Raw genomic sequence first — 13,123 nt, forward strand, 5'->3', positions numbered from 1 at the left:
GTGAAAAGAGTGGCTGTAGGCATGGCTGCAGTGAGAAGACACCAGCAGCTCCCCCGTGTCAGACAGAGCCAGCTCCTGCCAGCTCCAGGACGGACCCACCGCTGGCCAAGGCCCAGGCCATCAGTGACTGGGGCAGTGACTCTCTGAGAATGTATTTAAGGGGAAAGAACTGCTGCAAAACAGCAGCTGTAGAGAGAAGTGAGAAAATGGGAGAGGAACAGCCCCGCAGACACCATGGTCAGTGCAGAAAGAGAAGGAGCTGCTCCCAGTGCTCCCAGTATGCAGACCATGGTGAGGCAGCTGCGCTCCTGCAGCCCATGGGGGCCCGTGATGGAGCAGAGATCCCCCTGCAGACCATGGAGGACCCCACACCAGAGCAGGTGGATGCGCAAAAGGAGGCAGTGACCCACTGGGAAGGTTGTGCTGGAGCAGGGCCTGTGTCCCTGTCGGGAGAGGAGCCCATGCTAGAGCTGGTTTGCTGGCAGGACTTGTAACCCCACAGAGAGCCCATGCAGGAGCAACCTGTTCCTGAAGACTCTTCCACCCATGCTTGAACACCTTAGGAAGGACTGTATCCCATGGGACAGACCCACACTGGAGTTCATGAAGGAGTTCACCATTTCCAGTGTGTGGGACCCCCCGCTGGAGCAGGGAAGAGTGTGAGGAGAAAGGAACATCAGAGACAACGTGTGACTGCAGCCCCCATTCCCTGTCCCTCTGTGCTGCTGGGATGGAGGAGTAGACAAGCTGGGAGCGAAGTTGAGCCTGAAAGAAGGGAGGGGTGGGGAAAGGTGTTTTTTAAGTTTGTTCATATTTCTCACTATCAACTTGTCATTAATTGTCACTAAGTTGAATTATTTTCCCTGAATTGAGTCTGTTTTGCTTGTGACAGTAATTTCTCTCTAATCTTCCTGTCCTTATCTCCACCTACAAGTTTTTAATCTTATTTTCTACCCCATTCTATTGATGGAAAGCAGCTGATAGAGCAGTTTGGTGGGTGCCTGGCAGCCAGCCAATGTTAACACTCCACATTAACTCAGTTGATACTTTTCCTCTGATAGTGGCCATCATAAGTGAACCAGCATTTAAGCCAGCATTAATCTTTGGTAGTCACACACTGGTATCTGCTCTCACAGATGTGTGCAGAAAATAAATATCCTTTCAGATATTCTAAATTAGTTCTGCAGATGGGGAAAATATTTTCCCTTTGCTGATGCTACTTCTATGCTCTTAGTGAATTATCTCCTAGTGAAATTTAAAGAGAATTCAAAAAGTATCCGGTAAGGTCAGTGGGTTGCATTTTTGTTGACAAGTGATTTCAGGAAACTACAATACAGTTGGAGAAAGCTGTAATTCCAAAGAAGAGCTGTTATAAAAGAACTGAACTGGCTGAACTGAATGGTTTTTTAGATCGTGTCACCAAACTCAGACTTTTAGCTGTAAAATTGACAATACCCTTCCTTCATTTTTTTCTTGAAAAGTTTCCAAATAATTACTTCATAGCCAATATTATGTTTCACTACCTCATCATTTCATGCTTGTTCTGAAATAATTGCAAAAAGCACACTTTACCATCTATTTTATCTGATGATATGCTTAATAACTGACATGCAAGTGTGGTGCCTAATGCAGGGTAAGCAGGTACTTGCCTGAACGAGATTTCTCCCTGTGCCTGCTGAAGAATGGAATGTAGATGGCTCTTTGCTTCCTCCTCGACAGACTGCAGCTCTCTAATCCTTACATTTCAGCTCTTAACATGGATGCACACAAGACAGAGCAAGCACAGTACACTGCCCTAAGTAACTATGCAGTTAATACCACAAAATCCTAGAATTGAGAGGCTCAGTTTCTGAACACCACATTTCTAGAAACATATTGAACAGCTAAAGATTGATAAGAAGAGTAATAAAAATGATGAAAAGAGAGGATCAGTTTATGGTGGAACAACAGGAGAAATTTGAATAGTTTGGCTAAGAAATGACTAAGAGTAAGGTGTGATAGGTGACTCAAAATATCTAAGTGTTGCTAAAATAATAGATAGAAGGTTAATATAGCAGTATAGGGAATAACTGAAAGTAAAAATATGAATTTAGATAAAGAAGCATGTGGGCAGCCAGCTTCAGAATTCTTGTCAATAAATTTTCCTCAGGTTTTCTGTAGTCTTCAAAAGCCATGAAAAATAAAGGGAAAAAACACAGTGTACAAATTGTTTAGTTTGCTAATTCTCTAGTTAGTAAAATTTCCTAAAAATAAAAAATAAAATCAATCTGGAAATTGTTAAAAAAATATGTATCATACACCTTATACCCCACAGAAATTTCATTTAAGTTTATGAAGTGATGTAGGTAAAATCTGAAAAACTAAGAGATAGCAAATGAGGCAGCAGAAGAACATGGCATGGAGATACGTGATAGAACTCAGGGCAGAATCAAAGATTTGATTTTCAGAGAAGGTATAATGCAATGAATGGTGCTTCAGGATGATGATAGATGAAATATGTTATCAACCCACTCAGTTTACTTCTAGAACAGCCTGTCATAATCAAGGTTATTTTGACTCGGTACTACTACCGAGGAGGCACTTTGTCCTTCTGCTCTGTTCAGAGGTCTGACAGAGAAGAGAATGCAGGTGAGGAGGGATAAAACCTAGATTAGGTGACTGAGAACCAAGATGGACATTGCCAGTTAAACCAAGTGCATAGAAGTATATGTTACATTTGGCAAGATGACTAAGTAAACTCTTATGGATTACAAATGCATTTAATGATATTAGGACAGTATTATATATTTGCTAAACCCAGAGAAATTGATTAATTCATAATGATTCTTAAAAAATAATTTATCTGGGTTGTGGGAGTCATAATACTTTAGATGCTATCTCTGGAGATTAGCAGAAATCTGCTGACCCCAAATTCTAAGACTAATACAGAGAAAGTTACTTCCCATGCTTACATTATTTTTATATCTGTTAACAAAAATAAAGGTTTTTAAGTATGAGTTTTCAGGCCTTTCTATTGCAAATGTCAGGCAGTCTTTGTTGCCACCTTCTGGTTTTAGTAAATATGGGTAGCTCCACAACAGCTGAGCCATGTACTGTAGCTGTAAAGTGGACACATTACCAAATCTTACCAAATCTCCATGTTCATTATGCATATAATGCAGCAGCAGGTTTTGCTTAGTCATCCTTTGTCCCGAGGACAGAAAGTGTCCTTTTCACATAGGAAACACAGACAATCAGAGAGATAAAATCCATGACCTAAAATATTAGCAGTCAACTCAGACTATAATGAAGAATTTAAACTTTACTAAGCTCTGAAATGCATCTGTGTGACAAAAATCTGTGGTTGTTCTTGCAAACAAGCATTTACATGTATTAGAAGCATTTATAATAGCAATTATGCTATTTTTGCATGTCTGTATGCAAACAAGTCTTTCTTAACACAGAGCTTATCGTGAAGATAATGTTTAAGCAGATAAGCTAAAAATGTTGTATTTAATCAAATGTAACTGCCAGAGGCAATTGCTTCTACCTGTTGTATGAAGGCTCTAATCTGAGCAGTAGTACATACACAAAGCACTTGAAGCCTGCACTCCTGATCCAGATGCACCTCATGTTGTGCATCCTGGAAGCAGAGTGCCACTACCGCCCTGCTCTATGTGGATGTAGCTATGCCAAATCTATCAACTGCTAACCTGTTTTTCTACTGAAGACAAAACTTAGCACAATCGTGATTCAGTTCCCCAGACAGCCCAAGCTTGATTCACTGAATGTGGCATTGCTGATGATTATTACTGTTCTGCCAGCTACTCACTAGAGTGCTCACACAGTCCAGACAAGAGTTACCATAAAATTCACTAGACAGGCAGCAAAGCAAGTTGCTCCTGTTGTCCACCTGGGCCTTCTCCAAACAATGCAGCTAATATTTTCAATTCTTAGAAATTATGTGGAGTCTTCTGTGCTATAACTCTATGGTATGTTAAAAATGGTTTATTTCTTTTCTGGTTTTAGAGGATTACCTCTTATGCACAGCAAACAAATTCTCCATGTCTCAGTAAGTACGAATGAGAAGAATGATTTCTTAGAGATAAGAGGGTGGTATTCAAGGAACATAGTACAAAGTACAGAACCATAAACAAAGGTAGATAAGAGTTTTAAAATTCTTGTACTTTGTTAGAATTTGTGTACACTTAGAATGGAGTTTATCTCATTTACCCAAACATCTTAAAGTTAGGTGTCTGGTCAAAGTTGAATACCTCTTCTTTAGTTCTTTGGGACTGAACTAAAGATCTCCAGAGGGCAGTTTACTTCATCCTAAAATGCATGTTCAGAGCACAAGGTATCCCACATGTTTATGTCAAAAATACAATGCAAAAGCCTGTACAACAAAGCTTTCATAGACACCTAGGTTTCATATGGTTAGAGGAAGAGGCTATGGGTCTTAACACTGAAAATTACAGTGTTTTTCATGCAGCCACTGATATTATTTCATAAATAAAGATTGCTTTACTTTGGGCCCTTAAACTATACCAAGTTGTTGTTGTTTTTAATGAGGAATACATGTCAGATTCTACGTCAGGGTTAGATGTAATATTTTTGCTACAGGTTAGTGTACATTTTTGCACTTCAAGTTTCCTTATATGTGGTAGGAGAATGTATATGTGTAGATTCAGAATAAAGCCATAGTCCTAAGACCCATCAGATGTTTGTCTTCCTCTCCTTTGGCCTTGGTGCTTTCCCAGAGCTGTGCCTGAGTCTCTTTGTATAGAGACTTCCATGCAAAGGTACACATCTTCCTTCCTCATACCATCAGAATTAGATCAGATATTTTATACTTCTCTGTTCCCATATAGAACTTTGCATTCATAATTGAGAAATGGAAATTAATGATATTTATTTCCCCTTTTACTTTCATTTTAGAAGCTGAGCTCAGATACAGTTCATCCATCACAGGTATGGAGAGAGGTAGTCACAAAAAAGGTAAGAACGCGTCCACAGCTTCACAGTTCCAAGAAGTATTACTATATGGTAGTACAGGGAGCTCTGCTTTTTTACTCCAGGCCAATAGGAGGTGTTTTTTTTCCCTTCCTTCATTATTGATATTCCCATATTTCTATCTAACACCCCCCATCTCCCAAATGACACTGTGCTCTCCTGTGGCCTGTACAAGCAGCACCTGCAATGTTGATGCTGTTGGGATGTGTTATGTTACATTGACCAGACTATTGGTTGAAGGGTTTTCATAACACCCTTGGATGTCATCTCAACTGATTCTCACTGTAGACAGAGCATCCCTGAGTTGCTTCCAGAAAGTTTCACCCCCACTGCACAAACCAAATGGAGCTAACGTGAGTGTGAACAGCAGATATGTCCATAACCTCAAGCTGACTGACTGAGCAGTCTGAAATTACTGGAAAGACAAGAAAATGTACTGAAATGCCACCTACATGGGGGAAAAATGTGTCACTGGAGAAGCCATGTGCTGAGTCCTAAAAATACCACATGGTTTGCAGTGTTCATTAGAATGCAGGACTAGATAGAAGAATTAAATGTAAAATACTACATCTGCATATGATGTGAACGTTCCTTTTATCCTATGGCTTTCCAAAACTCAAATGATAGTAAGCTGTAATTAATTTGATCCTCTTTCTGCAGCTAAGATGATATTTCTGTTTCAGAAAAAAATAGCACTTTGTAACTTTCCAAAACTATCATGGAAATATGTAAAGCAAATGTGTTTAAATTGCCGTCCTTATGTTGAGTCATGTCACGCTAAAAGTACCTGTTATGTTACAAAGAAGCTTTGAGTAGCACAGGCCTCCTTGTGTTTGTTTCTGCATACTTCTTCCAGAACTGTCAAACTGAGTTTCCCTTTTTTTGTACACTGCAGCCTAACCCTTGAGAGGAAAGGGCTTTGAGAGCTGTTTAGGGCTTATGCTGACCTTTCTCTATTACGGCCTGCTTTTTTTCCTAAAAACATGGGTCAGAAAACAGCTCCACACAACCATCCTGCAGTATAATACATTATATACGTGCTATTGTTAGATGACTGAGGTTAGGAATGATGATGGTGATACCCTCATGAGAAACAAGAGATGAAAATTCAGACAGCAGCGTCTCAGGAAATTCTTGTCTGGGAACTTAATGTCTGAACACACTGAGCTGGAAGGAATTCGTTGTGAGTGGCCATGAATGCCCATATGAGCCTCCCTACCTACAGGGAGAGTGCATAAAAAACTTACTGGTTCTGGGGTCAAGACACGAATGAGGAAAGAAAAGCAGCTCAGAAATGGGCTTGGTAGGTAGGAGATGGATGGCTCGTTATTTCACCAGCCATATCCACCATTCAATCAAGTTCTTGGGACAGAAGTGAAACCCACCAAAAGCGGGTTCCAGCTGGAGAATTTCCACAGATAGAGCAGTTTCATTAATACAGATAGAGGCTGGAAATCTGGTTTGGTTTCAGAACAGTAGGGCCAGATAAGCCTCCATGTCAGTCTTTTGGATGCAGGGAATTAAGTGAACATGATTTTTGTTGGAGGAGAGGAAGGGTGCATCGAGCTTTTGCAATCTTGTCACACCAGAAGTGGAATGTGGCCTAAAGACAGTGAAATTATTTGCTAATATTATTTTTTTTGCGAGGCATGAGGATATATCCATTATTTGAGGATTATAAAGTTGAAGTGAAAGCTGTAAAAACATTTCTTTATTTGAAAACTTTTACCCATAATTTTGGTTCCTATTTTATAATTAAGTAATTAAACTAAATTAACCATTTAAACTAATTGCTTATCCATCCCTCCATTATATCCCTAAATGTGTCAGTTTCTAACTTGCTCAAAAGGAACAAAGCAATGCCACATGCTTTTTGGAAAATATATATCCTTAAGGATATCATTCTAGTGAGTTTTTCACCTAGTAAACCCATCCCAGCAAAGTGGGTATAAATGGCTACTCAAATGCAAACAGTCTTTTAGAAAAAAGTAGAAGAACCAGGTGACCAGAGAAGGGACTTCTGGAAAAGTTTTCTTAAAAAGCAGACATGCAGAGGTGTACTGCTGACATCTACATAATGAAATGTGCAAAGCAATTAGTGTTATAAATCATACAGGAGTGTGCAGACTAATATGAATTTTTTTTTTCCTATGAGAATTTTTCTGCTTTTGAATTCTGTGACATTCCACAAAGTTGCATGCCTAAAAATATATCTTCTGGCATGGCACAGGAGCGGGATGAACTGTAAGAAAAACAAACTGCTGGTCCAAAATCCTTCTTCAGAAACACCTGCTTAATAACAACATACAAAAGAAACTGTAGTGTTATGGGAGTCAACAGTTACACATCAAATTCCCAAATGTTTCGCTTAGTGGCTCTAAGTCCCTTTGATTTCCCCTGGCATGCTGTGGGAGTACTTTGAGGAGGCTGAATTCTTGGCTGAATGTGGCTGAAGAGAGATCAGACTGAGAAAACAGAAATGTAATTTGTTACTAGGAGTTCTTCATTTCTTTTCACCAACAAAGTTTTGGGGCTTTAAAGGCTAGAGATAAAAGATAGTACACTTTTATTCAGCCAAATGAAATGGAGATCAAAAAATCTAAGTTAACAGAGGGAGTTAACCTATTACTTCAAAAAAACATTAACTCATGTAAAAAAAGTTAATATATTTTATCTCACATCAATGTCATTAGCTGAAATTTATTGTTCAATTTTTTTTCTGATTTTTAGAATCAGGAATACCATGAAAGGTACATACTTTCCTTCAGTGAAACTTCTGCAAAAGGTGTCTATCTTTAAATTTATTTATTTCCTATCTTTTCACTTTAAAAAACCTGCACTACATATGCCAACTTCCTTTAGGATTTATTAAGAGTGATGATACTGTGAGAAAAATCTATGATCCAAAATTTGAACATGATTTTCATGACTTAATTTCTGTGTTGTTGAAGGGTCAGAAAGAACCCTGGAACCAACAGAGCTGGTCCAGCTTACACCAGCAATAACTGGGTACCTTTCCTCCAGTCAGGTAGGGCAGTATGTTAGGTGTGTTAAATAACAATTTGTTAAATAATGCCAAAAGAGGGAATATGATACTGCCAGCCCTGATTTAACTGTCTGCTACAGCTACTGCTGCTCTGCTGCAGAATCATGTCTCAGGGCAAGCACAGGGCTTGTACCAGATTATGACAAAACCACATAAACACAAGAACGCATAACAGGGGCTAATTGCTCTCCTGTCACTGTAGCACAGAAACTGCAGTTTGCCTTGCATTGTTGAAGTATCTTTGCAGGAAGAAACCCCAACACTTTACTACTTCTGCTATGTTACAACTCTCTGACTACTCTCAGGTATAACTGTGGAGTTTGAGTGCTGTGGTGTGGGCAGACATGAACTCTACCAGTGCTGGCTGGATGAGTTTTGATACTGATATCCACAATAAAAAGCAGAAAGATCAAGGCAAAGCATGGTAAGCAAGCAATTTGTGACTGTGGACTGGTTTGGGTAATGTATTTTCCATCCCTTTACAGACTATTCTGAATTGTCAGAGCCCTGGGGACTGGGGCTGGGTTCTGCTTAAAGTGTGGTTACAACATGTCACACAGGTGGCTTGGTACATGTGTGAGGGATATTGTTCATGAGGATGGGCTCTCTCAGTTACTGCTGCTAGCATATTCTTTACCCTTCCAGGAAGCAGAAAAGTCAACTTTCTCCAGTCTATCTTGCATCTTTCTGCAAATCCTTTTTCCTCTTTTCCATAATTCTTCCTTTCCATTCACAGCCCCAGCCTTTTATACTTGAGGAAGCAAAATTTGATTTTCCCTTCCCTATTTGAAGCTTTGAGATGGCCACAGGTGTGCTCAGCTAGTGAACTTAGCAGAGTTGCTGAGGTTACTAGAGCAGGCTCAGGGATGAATGAACATGGTGTGTAGCTTTCAGGAGCTGGATTTTACTCAGTCAGCTGAGAGTGTGGGCAGAACAGGCTTCTGTCTCTGCTCAGCTTTGTAGACAACCTCAAATTCTACCTCACTGATGGAAAGAGATGCTCATATGAAGGGTAAAGTGGATGCAGGAGGGAGGAAAGAAAGGTGAAGGAGTGCAGTGAGGACAGATGAGGAATTATTTTGGGAGAGATAGAAGAAGACATCAGAAACAAGATATTTTTTCAGAGATTTAAAGACAAAATCAAATCTCAAATATAATAGACATTTGAAATTTGAGTTGCAACTGAAGCAGGCACTGATGAAGAAGGACCAAGGAAATAGAAGAAAGAGGACACACAACAAGTCTGTGAGAAAAATTTCTTGTGGAAAGAGAATTGGAAGTGTTGCTGTTTGTATATCCTAGAAAAATGGTCATATTTCAATGATCAATTTAATTTTTGTTAACCTAAATATCTAATATATTTAGGCTTTATACACCTGGATTCCCATGAGGTCAATGCAAATTTAGGTAGCCAGATATCACTACCTCTGATCTTATGTGCGTTATGTGCTTTTTTGCTGTAATCCAAAGTTTGCAATCTGATTTAACACCTCTCTAGACACTATGGCTTTGCCAAATGGATGAAAACATGCCTTGAAACCCATGAAAAAATATTGATTATATTATGGACTAGTGAGGAAATAACACCCTAAGGGTGGATATTGATAGTGTAGGGTAGGGCAGCACCTCAAGAGCAATTGTTAATTATACAAATCAGATGGAACAGGTCACTTCTATCACAAAAGCTAGCCTCAGATCCCAATCTAAAGTGCTCTCACATTTCCAAAACATAAAACATCAAATGGAAAGGAACAACAAATGAAACAACTCTTGATTACAGAGGAACAAATCTTTCAAATCTGGATTTAACCAGGAATCAAACAGGCTTTACACTGCACTTGAATATGGCATTAGGAGAGTAACAATGAGTCGTGTCAAGGCTTGTCTCAGTCTGCAAATCCCATGGTCATCAAGGAAATAAGCCTTTCCCTATTCCCCTGCATCTAATAAATCTGAGGAATGTGGGATGATGTCTCAGAAATTATAGTCTTCTTTTGAAGGGAGCAATAACTTAAAAAAAATGGTATATGTTTTGACAGAAAAAGGAATTTAAACATATGAAAAATTGATTATAAAAAGATTGGGAAAGCTTGTAACTAGCGTCCTTCTCTCCTAGCAGTTTTTGCCCAAAAATAGAATGGATTACATGGTGGGCTGGCCCAAAATAGAATGGATTACATGAAAGGTTATGGCAGTGCTTGACAGCTACAGAAGTGATATAGAATCTCACCTGTTTTCTGTCAAATAATGAACATTCTTGTCAATTTAATGTGGTGACTGAATAATTCCACTAGAAACATCAATAATCAAAGAATAACTCATTTTGACTATAGCTCTAAAGCAATAAATAGCCTGGACACTACTGTGTATGTAAAGTATGAATAATTACAACAAAGTCACATATCTAGTGCAATGCAGTCTTGAATTAAATGTAGGCTGAAACCAAAATAAAAACTTGGCACCTTGACAAGACATTAATATAAGTGATACATAAAGTTCTGTAAAGCATTTCTTTTAGAGTTTAGATAATTTTTCAATGAAATATTTGCCATGCCCATATTTATAAAATTCTACCTTAAAAAAAAATAAGATTAATTTAGATGAAAGGAAAACATTATATTCTGTAAGTGGCTTTTAATAGCATTTCAATACATGCTATTATGCTGAACTGATTCAAGGCCCACTGCACCTGGCAGCGATGTAAATGGGTCTCACCTCAACATTTTCAGAGAAGCTGGTACTGCCATCCTTAATTAAACAAGGTGCTTTTGAAAAACACCATGGTTTGCTACAAGTCCTGAAGGCAAATGTTTACAGGGGACCCACACATGATTAAGGAGCATCGTTCCACCCAGATATTCAGCAACAACTTGATAATCTTGGTGATGAATTTGTGACCTTACTTCTAACTCCACATCACATTTGGACTTAGTTACTGGGTATTTCAGTGTTTTCTTTCCTCTCTGGGTCTTTTTTAACCAGATCAGTGATCTGGTCCAGTTCACTGCATGGCAGCATCATCATTAATTTTAACAAAAAGGAGTCAACAGGGATGTGTGGGCAGCTTCTTGCAACAGCGACATTGTTTCCATCTTCTGACTTGAAAAGGAACTAGCGCAGTCTGACATTTCCAAATTTAGCCGGTCTTAGATTAAGGTCTAAGATTAAAAAAGAACTGGAGAATTGGATAGCAATGAATATGCATGTACAAAAGACAGGAGTGTTACATGCCAGAGAAATGGGTTAAGCTCCAGTTTAGGTTTTAAGCTCCAGTTTAGGATGATCTTCCTCCACACTGCTGGCTGTCAATGCCTGTCACTGACTCAAGTATTCCAGGGTAACTGAGACAGAAAAATCCTGTATCTGCTTCCAGGGGCCTAGCCAAACCATATGATCTCATTTCCAGTACACTGTTAGCAAAGGTAGAATAAAATACAGGTCTGCAAAACCCTTTGTCCCCTTCTGGTACAAGTGTAGATGAAAGGAAGTTACATGGAGATACCTTACAACAAAAGCAAAGCACTGTGTTTATGTTTTGTTTCATAGATGAGCAGTTATTTATAGCACACATACACATAGTTGAGTACTTTTGGATTACTGAATGAAAGTCTGATAGGGGAAATAAAACCCCTCACCTTTCTTATATAATGTGAAGGGGCAGATTTCAAGGCTTATGTATCTGGACTGATTCCCAGCCCCTGGAAGACCTCTGAAATATGCCTTCCTGCACTCTCCTGTCAAGTTTTTTTCTGCCCAGAATGTGTAAGATGCAGAAGACACCAAGTTATCCCAGCTTGCAGCAGTATCTAACTATTGCAATAGGGAATGTGACACAGTGCTTTCCCCTGGTAACACTGGTGTCAGATTCACCTTCCCAGACCTGATTAGTCTGCTCTGTTCCTTTGCTGTGGAAATCTGTGTCCTGGCTAACACAGTGCCTGGGGCTGCAGACCAACTAAGCCTCCTCCTTCTTCCTGCACACAAAAGACTCACCTCTCTCCCAGAGGAGAAGCTTCACTACTTCCAGCTCAAACTGAAATGCAACTTTGGGACTAAATACTTCTCCAAGCTAGCTCACTGAAAGACAAGCTATCAATCTCAGTAATGGTAATAGCACTTAAAACAGAGAGGAAAAATCTTTTGGGGATACATCTAATCATAGAGACTGTGAGCAAGGGATTTTTTAAAGAAGGATTCAAGAGAAAATAGTACTGTGTTTGATACCGTGTCTTCGGAATCAATATTTTTTTCAAGCAAAAGATTTGCTTCAGGTGAAAGTTGTTTCTCTTATGTTCTGATAAGGCCACTTGTGTGAAGTTAATCTTCCTAGTGATCACACACACCAGCTGCATTCTGTCACAGGGCTTCTCATGAAGAAAATTTCTGACATTTCACCTCTGTAGCAGCCAGCTGCAAACTTATGGCTTCATGTTTGGCATGGACATAAAAAACCAAAAACTGTGGTCCATACTGTATTTCACTTTACTGAAAATATTCCAGGAAACAGAGAATATGTTGAGTAGAGTCTTAAATATGAATGGAAGATTTGCATCTGCCATTAGAGCTTTAGGCAAATATAAAAATAAATTTCTTCAATTGCAAAATATGTTTTTGTTACAGACATTGGAGAAATTTGCTTTATTGCTGTATAAATTTGGTAGGGAAAATAATCAAAACTCCCAGAGGTGATGGTTGTCTCTTCCTAGGAGTGAGATTTCTTCAGGGCAAGAACACCTGCAGGCTGCTCCAAATCTCTGGTAAGATGATTAAAATCATTGTCTGTGACAAAGGTTACGCTGTGCAGGAGCACAGCAGGGAGAGATCATTTTGTGTAATGCTCTGGTTTGCACTGGCAGTAAAATTTTGGATCATGACTGTACAGAAGCAAGTATCCATAGTCCTTGCTGCAAATTATTCCTAACTATTAACTGGTCTATGTTTTCCTGTGGTATCCTGAATTATGGCTGTTTAATGAATTCCTCTTATGCAGATACACAAATCAATTTTGCCAGATCCTGTAGGTCTGCTCTGTTTATGCCACTTAGGTGTAGCTTTGTGAAAAGGCTTTGTTTAAACCACAAACAG

Source organism: Geospiza fortis, unplaced genomic scaffold (assembly GCF_000277835.1).
Source record: "Geospiza fortis unplaced genomic scaffold, GeoFor_1.0 scaffold194, whole genome shotgun sequence".
NCBI classification, from domain to species: Eukaryota; Metazoa; Chordata; class Aves; order Passeriformes; family Thraupidae; genus Geospiza; species Geospiza fortis.